This window comes from Lissotriton vulgaris, chromosome 1_1, assembly GCF_964263255.1.
Source record: "Lissotriton vulgaris chromosome 1_1, aLisVul1.2, whole genome shotgun sequence".
In the NCBI taxonomy this organism is placed as follows: domain Eukaryota; kingdom Metazoa; phylum Chordata; class Amphibia; order Caudata; family Salamandridae; genus Lissotriton; species Lissotriton vulgaris.
The window spans coordinates 263,192,268-263,216,097 of record NC_141685.1 but is presented as its reverse complement, the minus strand read 5'-3'; positions in this window follow the sequence as shown (position 1 = coordinate 263,216,097).

Sequence of the window (23,830 nt, the reverse complement as noted above, 5' to 3'; positions counted from 1 at the left end):
ACCCTGTTCTGAGTGTCGGTGATGTGACCCTTAACTACCGACCGAAGGTGGTCATTGTAAAGCTGTTGCTGGAGAGTGAGTGCGTGCAGGGTAGAGGGAGAAGGGTGGGATTCATGAGCCTCGGTCCGTTCCCGCAAAGCGATCTCCAGGTCGGCCAGATCTTGCGATTGCTGTCTTTTATGCCCGGTTATGGTGTTAATGGCTTGGCCCCGCAGAACTGTTTTATAGGCCTCCCAAAGCGTTGCCGGGGAACGCACTGACTGTGCGTTTTCAAGGAAGTAGTGTTTTGTGGCGTGCTTGAGTGCCTTTCGAACCTGTGGGACCTTAAGATAAGATGCGTGCATGGGGTAAATGCGCCTACGTGCTCTCGTCTGTAGGGAAAGTGTTAGTGTGAGCGGTGAGAGGTCAGAAATACCTCTGGGGTGAATCACCGAGGTGTCCACATGGCAAAGGGCCTCCCCTAGTGACAGGAAGTAATCTATGCGGGACAGGCTTCCGTGCACCGTGGAATGAAAAGTGTATTGCTGCATGCCCGGGTGTAGGTGTCTCCAAATGTCTGTCAGGCCCATGGCCGTGATGAATCGTCGGAAATATGTTTCCCCCCCAGTCTGGTTTGGAGCGGGGTATTTATCCAGTTGTGGGTCTAAGACAGCATTGAAGTCCCCCCCCAGAATTATCTCACCCTCGGGGAGAGTTAAGAGGAAGTCCCCTAGTCTCGGGAGGTGGACTGAGTGCAAAGCCGGTGGAACATACACTGACCATAGATTGAAGAGTTTCCCCTCCCATTGTCCCTGCACGGTCGCAAAACAGCCCTGGTCGTCAGTTTTGGTGGACAGGGGCAGGAATCGTGAGTTTTTCTGCACGAGAATGCCGGACCCCCTGGAGCCGGACGTGAATGCAGAGTGTGCCCACATTTTGTAACCTCGCCTATCCAAGGCTTTAGTAGCCCCTCCCACCAGGTGTGTTTCTTGCAGTAGGGGCCACAGTAGGCCGCAGGCGTTTAATAGCAGTTAGAACCAATCCCCGTTTTACCTTGTCCCCCAGGCCTCTCACATTCCAGGACATCAAGGTCCGTGGTGGGCATTGTGCATCAGCGGGGTTCAATCCCCCTGCCTGTACAGTATTGTTAGCCATCGGGGAGTATGAGACACACGCTGTAGCGCCCCAGAGATGAGACTGGTCTATCGGCTGCGTCGTCGCGCAGCGAGGCGTTCAGAATCTTCATGGGGGCATAGTGTCACTGTCTGTTCTCAACAATGTCTTCCGATTTCCATAAGCCCTGAAACAATGTCCTCGACCCTTTGTGCACATTCCTAACAGAAACCATTCAAAACAGTCCCCCCTCCCTGCCCCCCTGCTTAACGGACCTTCAACTGCCCGCCACCCCAACTGAGCAGAGTGCTTTACCCATCCCAAAACCAGAGTACTTGCGTTTAAGGGGGAGAGCGTCTCCCCGGGTTGGCGGCTCCCCTGTAGGCTCTTGGGGTTGCCAGGCCAGAGTCAACGTGCAGCTGTGAAACACAAAGTTTGGCCGGTGATTGGCGAGCTCGGTCAGTTCAATGGCCGCCGACGGAGTCACTCATTTTCGCCTCCCCCTTCAAATCCATGGGAAGGCGAGCGTTCTGCGCCCTCCACACGCCCAAATGCCTGCGAGCCATTTCTGCTGCCTCCTCTGCGATCCGGCTCCGGTCTGTTCGTCCTGCGCTGTCGTCCAACGGTGTGCCAACCTTCCAGCCAATCCCGGGCCGTGTCGGGAGAATCGAAAATCCAAACTTTTTTGTCCGCTACCACCCGTAGCTTGGCCAGGAATATCATTGAGTAGGGTAGCTCTTTCTCCCGTAGGGTTTTCTTGACTTCCAGGAATGTTCTCCTCTTCCTCGACACCTCCGCTGTGTAGTCCGGGAAGAAAGCGATTTTGGAGTTCTGGATTTGAATGGTCGGCGCCACTCTTGCAGCCTGCAAAATGGCGTCCCTGTCTCGGAAATTGAACAACCTCGCCAGTATTGGTCGCGGTGGGCCCCCGGTCCTGGGTTTCCCTCCCGGAACACGGTGGGCTCTTTCGACCGAGTAAAAGTTTGACAGGCCTTTAGGCTGGAGTCGAGTCTTTACCAGATCTTCCACATACAGGTCTAGGGCCCCGGTGTCTTCCGATTCCGGAACGCCTAGAATACGGACATTATTGCGTCGTGAGCGACCTTCCTGGTCGTCCAGTTTGTCCCTGAGTAGTTTGTTGTCCGTTTGCAGGCGTTCCATAGCAATCTGCAGTTCGGACACATCTTCGACCAGCGATTTCGTGACCACTTCGACTTGCTTGACCCGTTCGTTCATCTTCTGCAGATCCGCCCTGATTAAGGTGACTTCAGTCGCCGTGGCCCCCACAGTCTCTTGTACCTGCGCCAGCGCCGCCAGGACATCGTCCAGTGTGGCTTTCCTCACCACCTCGGCCTCCGCGATTTTCCCTCCAACGGTTTTGCGCTGTTCCTGTGAGGGTGAGCGCCTGTCGTACGCAAATTTATCCAGCTTGGCCTGGGTTGTTGTGTTTTTGGGGCCTCTGTGCGACATGGTGCAGTTCTTGTTGAGGCGGCACAGTGATTTTCCCGGTCTTCTTCGCCGGGTAATGGCGGCGACGAGCCTAGAGGACTTGTCGTCTTCTGAGTCTCTGGCAGCGCTTAGTACGCCCGGCGAGGGTCAACAGGTGATTGTAGAGTGGGCGGCACAGTGATTTTCCCGGTCTTCTTCGCCGGGTAATGGCGGCGACGAGCCTAGAGGACTTGTCGTCTTCTGAGTCTCTGGCAGCGCTTAGTACGCCCGGCGAGGGTCAACAGGTGATTGTAGAGTGGGCTCACGAGTTTTGGTCGCTGCGGAGAGATTCCGCGGGTCTTCGGAAGGAAGCAATTGATGAGCCGACACTTCCGGTCCCTCGGCCCCGGCTTCAGGCCGCTTCCGGCTGGGTCGCCCAAACTGTGGCTCTGCGGTCTCTTGGTCGCGTGTAGGCCCGGCTCTTCCTCCGTCGCCGGCCAGCGGTAAAGTGCTGGTTCGGACTTTCGCCGCACCGGAAAGTTCTGGAGACGTTCGCTGCACGGTCTCTGGGTCCGGTACCCCCTTTGTAGCCGGAGTAGATCAGGATAATTGTACGGATTGATGCGGAAAGCCGCCTTTACCCGGGAGCCTCCCTAAGCTGCGGCCGCCATCGTTGGCTGCTAGCCACGCCCCCAGCAGGTGTGACATGTTGGTGGCATGAAAGGTTGTTTGAATTTTCTTCACAGGCTCCGTGTAAATTAATACCCTGGCACAAAAGTATACCGCTTAGTGAATGTTTGCAGTTTTCACCACTAAGAAATACATTTTTGTTGCGGTCACTATAGCATGTGTGTGTGTATGGTAATTTCCATGCTGACTTAATGTACCCTTTACCCAAACGTTCATACTGGCCAGTCGGTTTGTATTCAAGGCAATTTTTAAATCGGAAAGTTGTTATCGGAATTGTGATAATCCCGTGTATTATCCATTCAATGACAGGACTTTCTGACATTGTCAATGGTAATCTCTCAAGTTTTTCGATGCTCGGGATTGTATAGTCTGCTCCTTTCTGTGCCAAGCTGATTTGTTTATCAGTAAGGTTAAAGATGGAAAACAATGACGACGTGTTGATTAAACGCCAAGGCACATAGCCTGAACGAAGATTTTGCAGCGTCCAACCTAACTGTACAATAGAACGCAATTGTGACTGGCCATGCTGTAACATTAGCAAGTCTTTATCTATTATATCTATGGCAGATGATACAATACTGTCCAGTGAATATATTCTGGAGGACAGAGTCATTAACCCATTGTCCACAACAGAAAGTGATTTTTCCAAATTAATACGATCAATTTCTCGTATTTTTTCAGCTGTTTCAATTTGTGTTACTTTCCAAGCCTCGTTGTAAGCCGCATATATACTGGTCGCTATGAAACGCTTTTGACGCTGTTTGCGTGGTCCCAGAATGAAATCATGCAAATCAGCACCATCTTTAAGTAAATATAAGTGTTGCTTAATTTCTGCCAGTGTGGATCTTTCTAGCCATTCGAGGCAGAGTTTCCCTACACTGTATGTTGTTACTATCCCTGGATGTTGTCTCTGGGAGTATGTAGGGTCTGGTCTGGATATTGTTAACCCCTGTGTTTTATTCAGGAATCTATCTTGACAGTTGTTCGTGTCAGTAGGCCAGATTAACCACTTTTTCCAATCAGGATGTGTTCTGTTCAGATGTAAAATTTTAGATACGTCTATTTCAATATCTGTAGTTGCATTATCTGGTATTGGTTTCGGAATAGACGGTTTGTTAAGGTCTTTAATCTTAGCTAGGCCAAGACAGGTTGTTTGGTGGATTGTGTCATTTAAGAAGTGTGGCTCACTGGTTAGAGCAGGCAGACCCTGAAGCAGAGGTCAGACCCGGGACCAGGGTTCGATTCCCGACGCGGCAGGGTGTTGAGCTCAAATGTCCACGGACTCGATAATTCTCGCTTCGGTGCCTGACCTAATCATGGGTTCACACTCTGCAACTCTGTGCATTAAGCTTGCTTAATCTCCACAACGGCCCCCCCGCGGCGGGATGCCTGGCTTTCACCTTGGGGATGCCCTGTAGGGGCTATCTCACAGGGAAAAACCAGGACGGGTTCCCAAGGCAAGTGCGGAGATACCCCTTCGGGGGTCGATTCTGGCGCTATATAAGAAATATAATAATAATAAGAAGAAGAACATTATTTGTTCCGGGATCATGCAGGCTCGAAATAATGCTTCTAGGCCTTGTACCTGCCAATCTTTTGTACCCCAGATTGTTTTTGTTTCAATGTTATTTTTCCAAAAATCAAAACCAAATGTCGTCATTTTTTCATAAAATGCTTCTGAATATATCAACTTAGTATTTGTCAGCATTGTTTTCAACCCGGTTTTATCTAACAGTTTATAATAAAACGTTTCTGCATCACTTGTGTTGAACCCTGAGAAGTACTGGAATTTCTCATAGAATCTTTTAGAACTGCTTTTAGGTGGAGTAGCACAATGTTCCCATTGGTTATATTTAAAAACATTTCTAGGTTGTGCAGATTTATGTAAGTAATGATCTCCATAATGTGAGAAGCAGTACATCTGTTCATAACTAGACGAACCTTGTAAATCATGTTCTGTAAATCTCGCTGACAACACTAAATCAGACATCATATTATTAATACTTTCAAAATCCCAATCATCAGAAAATGTACTTGGTTTTACAAAGTCACTTAAGGAAACCTTGAACTGGTGAGGATATTTCACGATTTCAACCGTACCATATACTTCATAGTCAGTTTTGTCCCATACTACCCCGCCGGGTATTGGAATGGCTGTGACATTTACTGTTGATAGTTCTCTTTTCTTCACGTGGGATGATCTGTGTGGTTTTAGGACTAAGTTGATGTTCTGACTTCCTGTGTCTATTGAACTGTAATAAAATTTCCTAAAATTAAAACTAAAATTAGGCATAGTTGGAGTATAAATACCCCTGAAATAATCCAATGCTCAATCAATGGTGCATCCAGATATATGATTTGATGAAAGAGTTCTGTTGCTTTTTCTTTAATAGTCTTTGTTTCTGGCATCACTTCTGGGTTGCTTTGATCTTCAGAAAAGTTGTCGAAATTGATGAAGTAGCCAGAGGCAGTTCTGTCAATTGTTGGAATTGTTTTCTCAATTTGTCTTTCGGTAGCACATTCTGATGCCACGTCATTGTAGACTGGTGTTTCATGACGAACTGTTTCAATCTGTGTTTCAAGAGGCACGAGTTCCATGGCATTATTGCATAGTCCCTCTCTGTGCACTGCAGGTTTATCAAATGTGATTAGTCTTTCAGTTTGAACCTCTTGAATTGTTGTAAGTTTGGGTATTCTGTTGTTTCTCGGGAGTCCACTGGGCCTACTGTTGATTATAGGCCACATGCTTGTGGTTTTACCATGTTCGATTGATACAACTCTGTTCTCCTTTTTACCAGCAAGGGGCGGTAGTACTACTGATCTTGTTCCGTTGATTGCCAAGACAGGTACTGCTTTTCTGTAAGAAGGCCCAAATTCCTTCTTCACCGTATTTTTTCTCTGACTAGATCCCCAATCTTTAGAATCCAGACAGGCCTTGCTGGGGCCGGTGGTGCCTCTTCAGTGGTAGTTGGCTGTTGCTTTAACTTTATGTTGCTTATGGATTTTCTTGTTTCATTCAAGACCTGTAAAACAGCCAAACGATCTTTGATGTCAAAGTCTTTATTCTTATCTTCTACCACTGATACCCGACTAGCTAAGTCCTGAATGTACATTCTAGTTCCGAACAATAGTTTGTATGGGCTGAAACCTTTTAGAGAATTTCTTGGCAAATTGTTTAGACTAAGTTGGACACTTATTAAATGTTTGACCCACCCATCACCCGAACCTAATACCTTCGCTGTCATAGATTGCTTTATGTCCCGGTTTTTTCTTTCCACTACACTGTTCCCTTCGGGGTGTGATGGACAAGAGTATCGCAACCCAACGCCCATGCTGGCCATGGCCTCCTTATAAGCTCGAGAGCTGAAAGCAGGACCCTGGTCAGAATGGAACATGGCAATTGCGTATGTGCCGATAAAGATTTGCAGATCTTTTATAACAGTTTTGGCGTCAGCTGAGCGCTGGGGCCACATTTTTTAAGTGAATTTAGTCTTAATGATTAATAGGATGCTGGATGGCATGTAGACAGCATTACCCTGTCTATAAACGGTAACTGGCAGACATGACCGGTTCATTACTGCGATCCCTGTCACAGTCGGGACAGTTCACATATATTTGATAATGCACGCTCATCCCCGGCCACCAGTATTCTGATTGTAATTCAGTCAGAGATTCCTTGATCTTTTTGTGCCTCGGACCCAATCTCATGTGTGCGTCTGCTATTAAAAAGATTATCCTGTTCATGTTTGGAATTACCCTATCCCCCACTCCAGGGATTCGAGCAAAAGGAACGGAGTTTGCATCAATTACGTATGCATAATTGAGTGGATAGTTCACGGGTAGTGCTGCACAGTCGCCTTTTAAGGACGTTTTTACTGCCAGCATGGTTTCCCCGTCTATGTAGTTTTCTGAACGCTTTTTTGTGGCTACGGAAGCCGGTTTAGTTGCTTCCGCTGTGGCTGTAATAGCCAATGAATTCCCTGCAACGTGAACGCCATCACGTTGATGACTCAGAGTGTGTATCACGTTAGTCTTTTGTAGTTCTTTCTTTAAAAGAACTACCTGTTTCCAAAGCATTTTATGCTTGATTGTGGCACCTGTGTCATCTTTGTAATCATTTCATAATCCAGCTCTAACTTATTATTGTAAGAGTTGACGCAGAAATGAGAATCGCACACGATTAGTGTCGGGAATTCACGTTCTGCATTTTCAAGCTCCATCTTTAAAGATCTGATTTCAGCTCCCTGAGCCGAACAGTTTCTTACGGATTCAGTTTTTGTTATTTTTGGTCTGAATTTACCGCGCAACCAGCGACCTTTAACAATCGCGCAGGCTGCATCGTAGGATTTGTTCTCTACGTTGAAATGCTGTACATATCTGTCTGTATAGATTATACAGGAGTATTGTTGGAGAGGCAGAATTTCGATTGGCAGAGGATATTCTTGTTCATATGTTAGATCATTCAGTTTTTTCAGTTGCGGGGCGAAATAGTATTTCACATCTTCCGCGCCAAGAGAATTTACACACTATCCATTTCGGATCCAGTGAAACTGTAGGCAGGTTTACTGGGCTGAATAGCGCCTCGAAGGCGGATTCCGCTGTAAGGACATTGATCCTTTTGCCATGTGCTAGTTCTCGTTCATTCGCTAATGCAGTTTCTACTGCTTTCACAGTATTTTCTGTGGGACTGAATGTTTTTTCTGCTTGTGTGTACAAGTGTGATTTGTAAGCTATTGGTACCGTTTCTCCCTCATTAGAGGTCAGGTACGTGAATCCGCATCTTCCTGATGATTACAAGATTGCGTGTGTTGCCACGTGTATCTAATTTTGTTTTTGCTAACATGTCTGTTTGCAGTGATCTCAAAATTTCTGTGTGTTTTTGAGTCCAAGTGATTGGTTTAAAATCAGGTTTAATTAGTTCATAGAGGTTTAACCCTCTCCGCATAATTTAGAATGCAAGTTCTTCCGAAATTCAGGAAGCCTAGAATCGATTGTAAGTTCTTCAGCGTCTTTGGTGCTTTGAGTACAGCGCACTTCTCTAAGAAGTTGTCCGCTAGGCTTTTTCCTTCACTTGATAATTCGTATCCTAAAAATAATACTGTCAGATGGGCAATTCGAGACTTTTTAAACTTTTGTAACCCTCTGCTGCGAACCCAAGTATAATGGTGTTCACTCTTTTCAAGTGAGTCTCCAAGTCGTCGTCTACATAAGATAATGCCTCATCATCATACATTTGTAGTAACTCTGTTACTCTGGCTGAGAATAGTCCTGGGCTGTTCTTGAATCCCTGTGGGAGCCTACAGAAATTTTTCTGTGACCCCATTACTGAGAAAGCGGTCAAGTACCTGCTTTCCGGTGCAATATTTTGACAAAAGAAGCCATTTGATATGTCTAATGTCGTTTTATATTTTTTACGAACTATATTATTCATTAGTGCAGCACTATGCGAATTTTGTACTTCAAATGTTTTGCAACATGCATTAAGGTGTCTGTAGTCCAAAACTAGACGATATGAATCGTCCGGTTTGGAGAACGGAAACAAAGGATTGGTCATTTTAGAGGTGCATGTTTCAATCACCCCCTGGTATTCAAGTTGATCTAAAATCTCCTTGACTTGTTTTTTAGCTTCTTGCTTAATTGGATACTGCCTTTGTGCAGTCGGTTGACTTTTTAACTGGATTTTGAGAGGAGGAGAGTCCTCATCCCATCCTACATGATTTTTATATAATGATGGTGCCTGGGCCACTGCCCATTTCCTTGCATATATATATTTAGTGTGAATCGGAATGTGATTCGAGAAGGCAGGCATAATCATTTCTTCGCCACGAGGGCACTCCCTGACAAACTCTGGGGGCCAGTCTTTTTCAGCTAACAGGATGTCATAGCCTTTTGAGAGTTTATCCCAAAATAGACCCCTTATTTTCCTAGTCTTATCTCCCTCTATACGCAGTGTTATTTCGTATATCTTATGGGGCTCGCTAACTCTGGTGTCGGCAGTTTCTACTTGAATGTATTCATTCGTGTCCACTGTCTCCAGATGACTCATCAGGATCTTGCGAGCTATGGTGATTTCTGCTGCACTGTCTAACATTGTCTGTGCCCACTCCCCGTTTTGTCCTCAGTATTCTCGGCATGTTCGATTACTCTAATACTGGCTACCTTCTTTCTTGGAAATTGAGATTTTTTACTTTAAGCAGGTTCCTTGTCTTTGGACTTGGTGTGCTCTCCTGGGTCTGACCGTCCTCTTCTTTCCGATTTCTGCGAAAAAGATCGAGAGGGACGTGTATCAATACTTTGATATCTATCAGGTTTTTTCAAATTATCCCTATTTATAAGGTTGTATCTTTTCTCAGAGGGCTCCCTCTGGGGAGACTGGTATTCTCGGGTCGGAGTTCTTTCCCTCCGTCGAGGAGACCTTCCTCTGGACTGGAAAACTTTTTCCTTGGGAGTGGATTGTTTATTTCCATCCCAGCTCTTTTTAGGAGTGTTTGAATTATTTTTAATAAATAATTTTTCAGGATTTTCGAGCAGTTGGGGTTTTACTGGTTTTCCACCCAAGCTGTCTCTACCTAGTTCTTCATAACATTTTTCTATAATTCTGGCAAGCTCAATTGGTTGATCTGTTATATCTGTTTCCTTCAATTTCTGGCGGATCGCTTTATCCTCCATTGCTAATTGAACTAACTCTCTATATGCCTTTTTTAATTCTCTTATTTTAACTAAGAGTTCTTCACTAGACATTTTTGAAATGTCCGGATGTGGTATGTAGCTGGCTAGAACCGGCCACGTTCCTCCTGGTCTACCTAGTGGACCGAGCCTGGTAATATGATCGTTGTGTTTTAGGGCGCCTTTAAACCAGAGCAAATGCTCTTGGTATTTTAATGGGATTTCAATCTCCTCGAAAGGAGCGTACTCTTCCGGTGGATCCCCTATTTTGTAATAGTGGAACTCGTGTGTTGCGGTGTTTGCCGCTGGAAATGTTATCCAAGAATAGAATACCTCTGTCTGCCGATATTCGTGTGCCTCTATCACGAAGATGACTGTGCCACCTTGTGTGGTCAGTCCATTTTCTATAAGTTTTGACGTTATAGTTTTTCTTATGTTGACCGGGATGATTATTGCACCCGGTTCAGTAATTTCACCGGGACCCTGCTGAGTCGCATTTACTGCGGCATCAACGGTTCCGTTTTCAGTGTCTGACATTTTATTGTCAGAAAGGTTTTGCAGAGCAGGTCTCCAAGGAGACAAAGATTAGGTGCACAATATTTTGGAACACTGTATCCTTCAACGTTGAATAAACCAGAGCTTTACATAGGAATCTCTTCCTACTAAGTTCGGGCGGATTTTAACCTTTCACCCACTCCAGATGTCTATTGGAGTATTTACGGTAGTAAGGGGTCTGTGTGAAAAATGCACGACTGAGTTACTCTAACGTCTTGCGTTAGTTTTATCGCCTTACCAAACGTTGGGCGCCATGTAGTGTAGTTCCTATTTTCCCTATAGGCCCTGCGCATTGGAATAAAATAAACCGTAGTATAGACGTAGAAGTGCGGTCCTCCAGGTCTCTACTGACTATGCTAAACTTAATTGGGTTTGTTACCAACTAGCTCAGAGGTCACTGGAAACTTTCTTGACTGAATAGGAAGTGATCAGCTCCCCTGGCTCAGACAAGAAGGGATTCAGTTTTCCAACAACCGCATAAACATGACAACTTTGCTCCTTAGAATAAGAGTCAATCTCTAGAGTCGTGTGAAACAATAGACAGTTATTTTACTCAGTCAGTTGTGCAGATTACTTTCACCAAGATGCAGAGAATAGAGAGCCGGGCGTTTTCAATAAAAAGGTATTATTTATTGAACAGTCTTTCTTCACGTGCAAGAGAAATGAATTGCCATAATTGCAAGACTAGTTATTATAAAAAGTGCGTACAGTAAAATGAGGATTGCGAAATAATACTGTAAAAGCATTGATATGGTTTCTTAGCCATGCAATGGTTAAAATGAATAAAATATATACATTCACATATACATTAGGCTAACGTACTCAACTGGTGCTTCTAACTACACCTACCCCAGTGTACCTGACCTAAGCCTAATACTTGGGAGGGAGTAAGTAAGTAGCAGTTTTAGTTAAGTTGCTTTTGGCAAGGTTTGCTTCAAGAATTCTCTCTAAGGGTTTAGTCAACACCATACCTCTGAAATAGAATGTTGGAGGTCTTGTATCTCCTTTCAGGACTCGATATCCCAGTCACTCGCAAGAGTAGACTGGAAACGCCGGAGCTGGATTTTCTCGGCAAGAGAAAAGACAGCGTCTCTCTCAGCGCGTCAAGGAGGAGGAGGGGCAGCGTCCGTGGGCTGCTTGCATCTGCTGGGCTCTGCAAGGGACAGCTGTTCTGCTCCTGTATTCACCACACCATCGCTATCATCGATGTCGTCGCAGCGTTTGCTTAAGGCAACGTTGGTAATATTTATACCTGAAAGGTGCCTTGTTTGACGTAAGTTTTTGGACAAATAACGTCAATAAAGATGTCACTAGGAAGTGATTGTCTCTCGGTGCTCATTAGATTTCTATTACTAATCAAAACATAGCAAGCGGGGCTTTCCCAGGTTGCTGAGTTTTATCTTGTAGAAGAACTCGGAGTGTAATCTAGGAATCTAAGATAGTGGCTTCTGCTATGTCATCTGCTGTAATGAGCTGCAGAGGAAGAGATTCTGAAATGTGGCTCTGTTCGTTTTAGGCCAGAGACGAGTTTCTGAAATATCGCTCTTGATCGTTTATGCCATTATAGGGGTATGAATGGATTATAGCCGTATAGTGGCATAAGGTCTCAGTATTGATCGGGGTCCTAGATTAGAACACGACACCACCAAATTCACACTGTTGATCCCACTGCAAATGATAAGGCAAGCTACGTTAGCGATGTGTTTTTTACTTTACCCTTGTCAAATGGGCTCCTGTACTAGGACTACCTTTGCAGGACTTTATAATGTAAATACAATTCTGCAAGATGCAGGAAAGGCGTCTACAGTGTAGTAGACCTGTATTGATATTACTGACGAACTGCGATTATCAGCTGGTTCATGTGCTTTTTGTGACTGCTTCATGTGAATTGTTAGGCTTAGTTTCCTCAACTGAAATGTTGCGAACCAGGTTTTTTCTTCAGTTCACCAAGGGTTTTTTTTCTTTTCCTCCTCCGTTAATAATCCGAAATGCTTTTGTCTTCCCTCGTCTCCTTGCCCTAAAGTAAACTATCATAGGGGGAGTAGGGAGCATAGTCTGGCAACATAACCACCAATACTTGTTAGGAGCAAGCTTTTGCTGCCCTAACAAGCCTTCTAAAGCCGGGAGGGGGGCTGGGGGAGGAGGGTGTGATGAGTGGCTAACAACATAGCAGTGATATTGTTAATCCGAAACACTGGTGGGAGATCCTGGCCCTCAAAATCACCAATTGTGCCTGATTTGGGCCATTGGAGATGTGACCCGGGGAAGCAGCTCTTGGTGGCCGGGCTGCTTCATCAAAGATGGTGGGCCCAGCTTTCCCATGGCCCAGAACTAGCATGGTTGCAGGGCAAAGACTAGACCGGGTCTGCTTATGGCCAGTGCCAATAACTGCATTAGAGGATCCTGCATTGCCCCAGTAGCAGGCATGGATACTTGGGTGCACAAAGTGCTGGGCAGCTCCCGGCCCTTTGCAAAGGGATAGTGCGAACTGTGAATGTTTCCCCTCCACCCCCTAAAAATCTAAAAACAATTGCTGCAGGGGAGTGTTGGCTGTGGTAACTGCTGGTGCATGGAGAACCTGAGGTTCTATGTCAGTGTAGGATTTTTAGTAAAGACGAGAAGATTGGCGCTCAGACTAGTTTGCGTGGTGTTTACTATGCTCAGATTATGCATGGTTCTGCCAGGTCAGGGGGAAATACCCTGTAAACCCCGTAAATGTGTGAGCACCCGCCTAATACCCTCTCCGAGACACTGGACTAACCTGAGCACATTTCCTACGGTTTAATATTTCCTATGGTTTAATATCCTAGTTTCCTCAACCGTCTCATCTACACATCGATTCAGGCCGTGTTACACTCCCATTGAGGACTGCACGTAATTAGTGGCCAAACTGCCCTTTTTACACACAAACTCGGAGGTGATTGCCATATTGGGCCTCCTCCCTCTCCTATCAGGAATTCTGACTTGGACCCCTTTTTTTTTTTTTTGTTTGGTCCTCATTGTACTCCCCTTGCCGGGTTGGAATTATCACCGGCGCAATATTCTCCTGCACCGCCACACAGCCCTGAAGAAGTCACAGGTTATTTACTTCCCTTATGTGACGAAACACGTGTTGGCTGGTGGTTGTTTTTCTTTGTTGCAATATTAAAGACATTGCAATAACATACTGGTGTTGACCACAGATATTCGTACAATATGAGGTATTTCAACCATTGTTAAAAACCCTATTCCGTCTTCCCAGGACTGTGTTTTCAAGAACCTGAGGTTGACGGCTCCCACGCAACTCATATGGTTTTTGACACATTCTGAGCTTTACCAGAACTGGTCGAGCTTGCAATACGACAACAAAAAGATACGCCTTCCCAGGAGAGGTGCAACGAGGAGAAATAGCTTTACTTCTCCTCATTACTTTCTCTTTCTAGGTTCCTTTTCGTGCACAAGAACAATCCTGCATGTAAAACGGGCAGCCTTGCACCATGGTGCACGGGTGCCTGTGCTGGCGCTAGACACCCAAAACAGCACCAGCTCAGGAGAAAAGGCAGGAATGTGCCGTATTGTAAATATGGCCCATTACTGCCCTTTCCCTGCCTTGCAGTGCAGCGCTTTGCTGCACTGCGTGACAAATCCCATAAATATGCCACTATATATACAGCAAATGTCCTAGGAGGGTATGACATTAATAAACAGAATATTGAGATTCTGTGTTGTAACTGCACTATAGACAGTTGAATAATAAAAAGCAGGTGCTTATTTACAATGGAGCAAAATTATGTTTGGCGATATAAATGACTACTAATGTAGATAGATGATCTTCGAGTTAGTTATAAATCTCTAATTCATAAAATCAAATCATTATAAGATGTAATCCTCTTCCTCTTTCAATTATAGGCAGAGTAGCTTTAATTAGAATGTTGATTTTACCACAGATTAATTATTTTATGCAGCACTTCAGTGTATTTTAAATTCAAGAAATTGAGGGAATGTTTTCTGCATTGATCTGGGCCAATAAAGCATCATGGCTGCTATTAAACAGATTATATGAACCCAAATCAGAAGAGGGTTTAGCCCTGTGAGACGTGCTGCAAGATTAGCTTGTGAGTTTTGCACATTCTTCCTCTTGCATTTAAAATATGCACTGTACTCTTAAGGTTTTCTATAATGAATTAATGAGTTAGATGGTTCAGGAATATAATATCAAAGATTTTTTTACAATTGATAAAATATAAAACTGCCATGGGCAATGAAATAAAAAGGTCAGTCGTTTAGGCGTTTTTTTTTATTTCGTGTCTCAAATCATCTTGAAGGCATCGCAATAGATAAACAGCTACTTATAGAGAGTAATTTGATACAAGGATGAGCAATTAATTTGAACAACTAAGATGTTTTTTTTCTTTTTAAATAAGATGCAGGGAAAACAAGGGCTAAAATCAAACTGAATGTCAATATTCTTAAGATCTCCTTGTTCTTTACTAAATGCTATTTGTAGAACTCTAGCTTTTAAAAATAATATTCATTTTCAGTTAATGTTTCTGGAAGTAAATCAGTCGGAGGACAACTGGTCACATATCATATGGTCCTACTCGAAGTTGGAAATATTTTTTGGGGAAAAATATACCGTCGCATCACATTACTTTATCATGTCATCCTCAATAAATTTTTCTGGATTATCCATTGATGAACAGCTTGGATCAAAAAAATGTTAACCGCTAATGCATGCTTGCATCATGTTTCCTAATATTGCAACAGTGGACACCCCAACATCAAATCCTTCAATTTAACCAATGGAAAGCTAAAAAGTAAAGTAATGCAAACATCTATATGTACTCAGAAGAGGTACAATTCCAAATTTCGGACATAATGGGAAAATGTTGTGTAAAGGTGTAGGCCAGATGGAAATTAAAATAGGGATGAATGTCACACAATCTGGTATTTCTCTGTACTTTTGTGTGCCAAGCTATTATGGTATCAAATATTATGGAATTAAGGGCAAGTCTGGTGGTAATTTTAGAACTGAGTTTTTAACTGCTGTTTTACTATAATCAATGTTTTATTAATTTCTGATGGTTTGATAAATTTGTAAAGGCTGAACATTTTTCAGATAGAAAAAATCTAGCTAGCTCCATGGTCAGAAATCAAGGGCCTATGTACGAACTTGGCACGCAGTGCAGCAAGTCACTTTGCTGCACTGCTCTGCATGACAGAGAAAGTGTAGGAATAGGAATGCGCCGTATTTAGGTCTGAGACATTCCTGCCTTTTCCCCTGCGCTGGTGCCCTTTTGCCAACCTAGGACTAATGCAGGCATCCTTACACCATGGTGAATGGGTGCCTCATTTGCATGTTCGATTGTTTTTGTGCTGGAAGGGGTATCTTCCTGGACAAAAAGAATCCTGGGAGGCATACACATCTTTCTATGGGAGGTAGAATGTTGCACATGGTAGGAGGAAGTAGCAAGGAGAAATACAAATTTCTAATTGTCCCTCCCCTGGGAAGGCTTATCTTTTTAGCGCACTCCAAGGTTTACCAGATCTAGTAAATCTGGGAATGCATCAAAAAACCTGGGCGGTGTGCAGGAATGCCTTCCCTGGGCAGAGTAAGGCAACCCCGCGATTTGCACTGCGTTGCTTCACTGTGGTTTTATGGAGCCACTCTGGGCCATGCAAAGTGGCCGTGCGTAGCTTAATACATCTGATTTAGGACTTTCATTTCTCTTCCACCACCTGGCGTGGTCCAAGTGCGATGCAACTCAGGTTGTAAATATGCTCCTCAGTGTCTTAGAAAATCCAGCCCTATAAAAGATCCACAGAAATGCCCTTGCTACCACCTTTGGAGTTGTGCTCCTCGGAGGTACCATATTGGGATACCTGGTGTCCTGTTCCACCACATCACCAAGATGTACTTGTTGCCTGAAGATGAGGGGGGTGGAGGTCAAAAGAGACCCCGAACAAGCAGTGGCACCAAAGGTACTTTTTTCTCATCTCCTGAATAAAGTAATTGTCCAAGAGGTATTCCGCATTTTGCTTCTCACCCTGAGATCAACCATGGCCATCATGCCCTTGACTTTGATCTCAATTTGAACAGTCCTGTACGCCATGTTGCGCACATCGGTACCAGGGAAGAATTTCCATGCATGTATTTGATGTACTTCCTCTCAAAAACAGTTCTGCAAGCACCTATGTCCCCCCCCCCTCCCCATCCTCCCCTCAACGCAGGAACTTCCCTCCCATCGATACTAGATCCCAAAACAAACCCCATGGTATTTAGATGGAAGTTTTTAATGGCATGCGGATCCCTTTCCCAAATGTCCATTATTAACAGGTTGAGTGCAACAGGGCCCACTAAGGTCCATTCACTCACAGTCAACATGCTTGCTATTATGAGTGCAGCTGGTACAGGGTCTTTCACCTGACAGACTGTTTAGTAACATCACTCTTTGTGACACTTATAACAAGTAATTGCATTGGGCTTGGAAGGACCTTCCTGTCCTCCCTTCTCCTTGTGGTCCTTGACTTTGAACCCAATTCCCTTTCTGGTTATTGCCTTCTTTGGACCCTAGGGAATCTCCCTGATCATTCCCATCCGGATTAGAACCAGTCTGTTGAGTGTTCCTCTGCAGCTTAAAGAGATTCTGCTCTAGCCCTTTGTAAATCTTGTTAGACATATGATCCAACACTGAAAGCCTCTCCTAACCTCTCTGTCAAGTCTGACAGATGTTGCCTATTCCTCATTGATGAACCTAGTCACATCAACTGGTTAAGGCATGAAAATCTCCAACCTCCATCTTTCTTCCACTCATTTCTGTCATGCAATACACCATGAATTCATATCTCAAGCGGAATACCATCTGTTTTCTTGCTGTACTTGAATTGCTGATGGTACTGAGCTGGTTTCAAACTGACCTGTTGGTTTGGATCTTCCTTCATTCGCTCATAGATCATCTGATCAGCTACAGGCATTCATCCACCTTCTATGAACTAGTGATTCATTAAGGTGGCTACCTTAGGTACATCATTTAAAGAAGACGCTCTACAAGGGATCTCAAAGCTCACAAATAATTCCACATTATCCAGGCCTTCCATATACATTTGCACAATGTATTTTTCTAACCTTTCCTTTCTCCAATTTCCCTTTTCCTGCCTTACCCTTTACTCACTCTTTTTTTTCTGTTGGGACAACTGCTCCTGATTCTTCCTCCTCCTTTGCCTCTTCTTCTAGGCGAGTTGATCTGAACTCATCCCTCTCCAACGCCCTACCCTTCTCCTCTTCCCTGGACTTACCCTTCTGGAGAGCCACCAGAAAGGTCAGGGTCTCCGCTAGGCTTAACCCTCTCAAGGGATAAATATCCTGGAACCAGTGACAATGATACTGTAGATAATTGTGCTTGGGAGGGGAGCTAGAGAGCCCGGCCGCAAGATGGGTGCACTCATCTGAGGCTCTGTTGGCCGGATAGGATAATCTGCAATTTATCTGTGTTTACCAGGAATATAGCGAACCCCTGACTTCATCCTGCAAATCCATAGTGACAGGCTGCTTCTAACTATTGCCCTATTTGCTGAATGAGTTCTTTGAGGTGGTCACAGCGCGGTGAGACTCGGGCCCGGGCCGCTACTACTGCCATGAACTCTGGTGGTCCCGTCAACACTGTGGCACCTGGCCTTTGGACTCGGCCTGGGCGGCTGCCCCCTGCCTGGACAACCCCAGTGAGCAGTGGTTGGCCAGGCTTGCTCTACAAAGGAGTGGACGTCCATGCGCCTAGTAGCTGCTTGCAAGCCCAGACTGCGGTTGCAATATTGGCCTGGGATCGTGGACACTGCCCCAGATGTACACCTGATCATGGTGGTGTCCTGCCGTACTAAATTCAGCACTGTGTCTAAGGGAGCTTCCCATGGTGAAGCCTGTAGTTCCTGGATGGTGTGGACCCCATGGGGTGAGTGACCCTAATCAGTGGAGAGAGCGTTGGCTGCTTAGAGGTGGCAGGAGATATGACAGAGGCGCTTGAACCATCTCTTGCACCCCCTCATCAGGATGCATTGACGCATATACTATTCGGACAGCACTTCTTTTGGCTGTGCCTGCACAACTGTGTTTGATTCGTCCAGTCCCTGGACAGATCTGGGTGCTGCTGTGAGATACTTGTCCATCTGCTCGTGCCCCCAATTACCGGTGTGCAGCAGGGTCTAGACGTATCAGGCATAGCCCACCTGGCATAGCTCACCCTAACAGGATGCGGGCCCCTGACTCACTTGGGACTGTACAGTAAAAAATCTACAGCAAATACCCAGGACTACGGTGCTCTGTCTCTTGTACAAGGGAGCTATCCTAGACCTGCTTGTGCCCCTTTGGGAAGTCAGGACATGGCATGGTCCGAATACTGCCCTGGACTTCCAATGTAAATTTCTGCAACGGCCTAGGTGATGCCTTGATCCAACTGAGTGCAGTTGTGCGAGTGCTGACTTGGCTTTCACTGCTGCCCTGGGGCAATTGCTAATTCTCCGTTGACATTGGTACTGCGCCTATCTGGTTGCTGTTGAGTGGCTGGACACCTCCCCGCTTAGGGTGCCCCATATGAAAGGATGGGAAAGGGTGATGCCAGACAATCCAAATTCAACCAAAGCCAGACACGGGTGATGGAGCTGCCCTCTGAGGAGAGAGAGGGCGTAACTCGGCATGAATGGCACTTCCCCGGACTTTGATATCAGTGAATAAGTGAATTGTGAATAAGGCACAATGACGCCCCCCAGAGAGAGTTCCAAGATTTGGAGGCAAAGGTGTCTAGAGTAACATATTGTTCCCTGTCTGCAAGGAAGGATGTCAGTAAAGAGCCATGTCTGAAGTGTAGCTCCTAAAAACGATTTATTAGAATATGGTGGTTGACGGTATCAAATGCCACCAAAAGATCTAAAAGTATCAAGGCAGCGTTGCTTCCCTTGTCGATGACGAATCTTATGCTCTGAGCAGCCTCTAGGAGTGCAGTTTCAGTGCTATGCTGGCTCCAAAACCCAAATTGTGAGTAATTTTGGAGGCCATTTTCGTTAATGAAAACCGATAGTTCCTAATTATGGGCTTTGTCTAAGATTTTTGCTAGCAGGCGAGATATAGGGCAGTAGTTTGTGGAATCTGAGGCTGGAAGAGTGGCCTTTTTTTATTAATTGAAAAATAGCTGCTTTCTTCCAAGGATCAGGAAAAATTCCTGCGTCAAATATTTAATAATAAATAATGGTTGTAATGTGCTGAGATAACATTGGTTGCAAGATGCAATACTTTGGGAGGACAAGCATCATCTGGTGAGCCTGATTTAGCACTGGGTGACAGGATTGTGACCTTACTCCTGGTATAAAGGAGAGAACTAGTAAAAAAAAAAAAAGTGTTGTCTATCCGTTGCCGGATAACTGTTGTGGTTACTAGATGGGTTGGAAAGGTTAGACGTGAAAGTGGAAACAAGGAATCGCCAGTGGAATCGTGCTTGGTTAAACCCTGGATAAGCCACTATAGAGCTTCGCCAGCTATGCGCTATGCGCATCAGCAGGCGAGCCCTAAAAACGCGAAGGGGCAGATTTACAAGAAACTGAAGCATCTGTAGAGATGCGTCAGTTTCCCTGCGCCAGCCTGCACCACCCTTGCGCCACCATGGATGCGCTGTATTTACAATGCGGCAGAAGTATTGTCGGAAACTCAGAAGCATCTGTTGGCCCAAAAGTCGTGCATTGCTGGAGTCGTGACGCAAGCATGACGCAACTCCAGCACTGCATTTTGAGGCCTATACTTATTGTACTGTCACTCCTTATGCCTGCTACAAGATTTCACTGCGTCACTTTCATGAGGCTTTCCTGCATGGGAACGCTAACCCTGCATACATTATACGTGACACAGGTATAATGTGACTCGGGGCTTTACAACGTGACTCATCTTCCTAGATGCGTTGAGTTGTAAATTGGCTGCATTGTTTACGCCGCCGGAGTGTCGCGCAAGTGTTGCAAAGGGCTTGTGTAAATCTGCCCCAAAGTACTTTGATTTGAAATATGTTAGCTAGAACATCGCAGAAAGTATTCCCTGGCATTGATAGTCTTCCTCTGAGCAACGTTTAACAGCATTTTGACTGTTTTAATTAATTCTTTTGAAGGGTTTTTGCTATTTTTCCTGAAAAGTGGGAGGGTTTGTTTTCAATGATCATGAATTCACATAGTTTGAGAGCTTTCTTATATATTGCTTTATCATCTTTTAAATTAAGTCTCCACTTACGCTCAAGACTAAGGCAGACTTTTTTTGTTCCTTTGAACTGGGCAAATACCGGGGTTCAGAAGGAGTATTAAGGTTGCTGGTAGATATTTTGGCAGGAACAAGAGTATTTATGGTGTTAGCTACCCAGCTGTGGTAGTTTACTGCCATTGTTTTGGGGTCAGTTGCCAAGGTAGGTACAGAAGTGGATAGAGTATTAACAAGGCTGGCCGCATCTACTTTGTGCCAAGGGTGTGTTGCAGGGGTAGAAGATGAGAAAAGGGTCAGACCAGGCAGCAACATATTGAAAAGAATGGCATGGTGATCAGACCAAACAAGTGGAAGAGCCTGCTGAACTAGCAGGAAAGCTAGATCAGTAAAAATCCCATCTAGAGTGTGTGAGAAGTTGGCCTGATATATAGTGCTCACTATTCTAGTGATCACTGTGTATCATACCAAACGACCCTTATTGATGATTGGTTGTAAGTCAACCTTATAGACCAGCTATCCTAGTAGCGTGGACAAAAGCAGTCTTTAGGCTAAACTCTAGAGGGCGTGTTAAGCCAGCTGTTTTACCATCACATATACCCCTTGAACACCAAGTGAAAGGACACCACACAAGTTGTTATAAAAATAAAGGGATCTTTATTAATAACTCGATCCAGAGGCTTCAGGATCACTAGGACTACACTACTAAACTCTAAGGTTAGGAGCAGGAGGCCTAGGGAGATCGGGTGCAGAGTGTGCACTCTCACGCGGGATGCGGGATAAAGTCTATGGAGGCTAGTATTTCAAAAGTTACTGTTTCTGGACGAATCAGACTAGGTAGTCTTAAAACGAAAAAGGATCTGGACACTTGGATAGTGAACCTGCTTTGGAGCACCGAAATGCTCGGGTTACCTAGCCCAGGGGCTGCGGCTGCATAGGGTTCAAAAGATGTCGGGAATCCTCGTTGTAGTCTATGGAGCCTGAAAGAAGTTGTTGCTGGCAGGCGACCAGTGAAGATGTTCGGTGTGATCCAAGCCTGCATCGGTGATGGAGACGACCTGAAAGCAGAGGGGACTCAGTTCTTAATCACTAGCCAGTGATTGTGTGGGCACCAGGATGGCACCGGATGAGGTCACAGCGATCAGGTGAGTGGGCGACGCTGGACTCTGCAGTCACACGGGCCAGGAGGCGTTGTCGGTGACCAGGCTGGAGGTGCGAGCTGTCCCACGAGGGTGTCTGCTGTCGGCGATGCTGGAACCAGGATTGGAGCAACAAGCCTTGGCAAAGGCAAGCCCACGCGGTGGAGTCAAGATGGCGTCTGGAGTGGACCAGGAGGGTCCGGGGTGCTCCTCTTTTGGGAGGGAGCAAGGGCCAGTCTAAAGCAACCAGACCAGCGGTGAAACCGTCGTGGTACGTCGTCAGGAGGGCCACTAGCCAACGGGCAAGTGACCGGACAACGCGGTAAGCAGCAAAGAGCAGAAGGGCCCCACGCAGATCGCGTGGATGCTGGGGGGCTGCACTTCGGTGCTGGAGCTGCTCTGGGTTGGGGCTTCTCAAACCCCAGTGCACTCACTCGAGGATCCCTCGGCGGTCGCGCTGGTTAAGCATCGTGCAGGTTTTGAAGATGGCCGGTCCCTCAGGTCTCGTCACACCCACGAATCTCAGCTGGGCTGATGATGCAGGTAGAGGTCAGAGATGCCAGGGAATCCGGGTCTCGTCGAGCTGGTCAGTCTTGATCCGGAGGATGGGCGCGCAGCAAACCGCGATGCTTAGGTGGTGCCTGCGGGTGCAGGGTGGCTACTCCTTAGCCACAAGGGAGAGTCTTCAGAGAAAGTCAAGAGTTCCTTTCGTGGAAAGTAGTTCAAGATTCAAGATTATCTAATTTGGGAAGGGGGCCCGCTCCTACCTTTATCCTAAGAAAAGGGGCTGGCACGCGACTAGGTCCTGCGCATGGGTGGGACCAATAGGGGGGTGGTTACACCCCTCTCCTTTGTCCGGTCTCTCCCCAGCTCAGGGGCTGGGGTGCCCCTGGAACTGGTTTGAGCCGGCATATGCACAGTGAGCACCGGGGTGCCACTTGCAGTCACCTTCCTTTCAGCCCTGCCTACCTGGGATACACAACGTCCTGTCTGGGATGGTGCTAACACCGCCCCTGACAGGAAACCCTTTGTCCGAGCTCTCCTCGCTTGAAGGACTCCCAGCAGCAGGTCAGACTTGTGTCTGCGGTGGCAGCATCCATTTTGTGATGCTGAGGCTCGAGTTAACTTTAACCGGGGTTCACAGTTACATACATGTCGTGTCCCTCTAGGAGGGTGGAATGCTAACCCCGTCGCCAGAATTGGCGAGGGGTTAGTATTCCAATTCGTATGACACCTTACTCGACATGTTTTGATAAAGCGATACCAAAGTTGGCAAATAACCGCAAGGATTATAAGGCACTTAAGAGTATATTATTATTATTATTATTATTATTATATTTCTTATATAGCGCCAGAATCGACCGCCGAAGGGGTATCTCCGCGCTTGCCTTGGGAACCCGTCCTGGTTTTTCCCTGTGAGATAGCCCCTATAGGGCATCCCCAAGGTGAAAGCCAGGCATCCCGCCGCGGGGGGCCGTTGTGGAGATTAAGCAAGCTTAATGCCCAGAGTTGCAGAGTGTGAACCCATGATTGGTACGCGTTATCATGGAACAGCTATTAGGACTTGGTTCCGCAAGCTGCAAACGGGCTCAGCTCTTGCCAGAGCACCATCTCACATAATTCCAAGCACTCTGCCTTCAGGATTGATTAGGCCTGCCATAGGAGTGGCTGATAGGAATATATGTGTCCATTTTAGGGTTAGATATAGGGATACTATGTCTAAAGCAAAGGGTGATTACACCACCTTGCCCCAGCTGTCGTGCAGCCAGTTGTGTCAGATTTGGATGGCCAGCCAGGGGTGGCATAATACATGCAGCCCCTGGGTGCACCTATGCCCTGGGTACCTAAGGTACACTGTACAGGGACTGATAAGGTGACTCAGTATCCAATTAGATATGTACCTAAGGTACGTGGAATCAGTTTTACAGAGAGAGCAGTGGTCCTGGGGTCCTGAATAGCATGGTCCCAGGTCAACTAAGTCGAAAAACCAGCAAAACACCAGGCAAAAAGTTGGGGGCAACCATAGTCAGATATCCACCTTCCTACAGAGTGTGCCCTA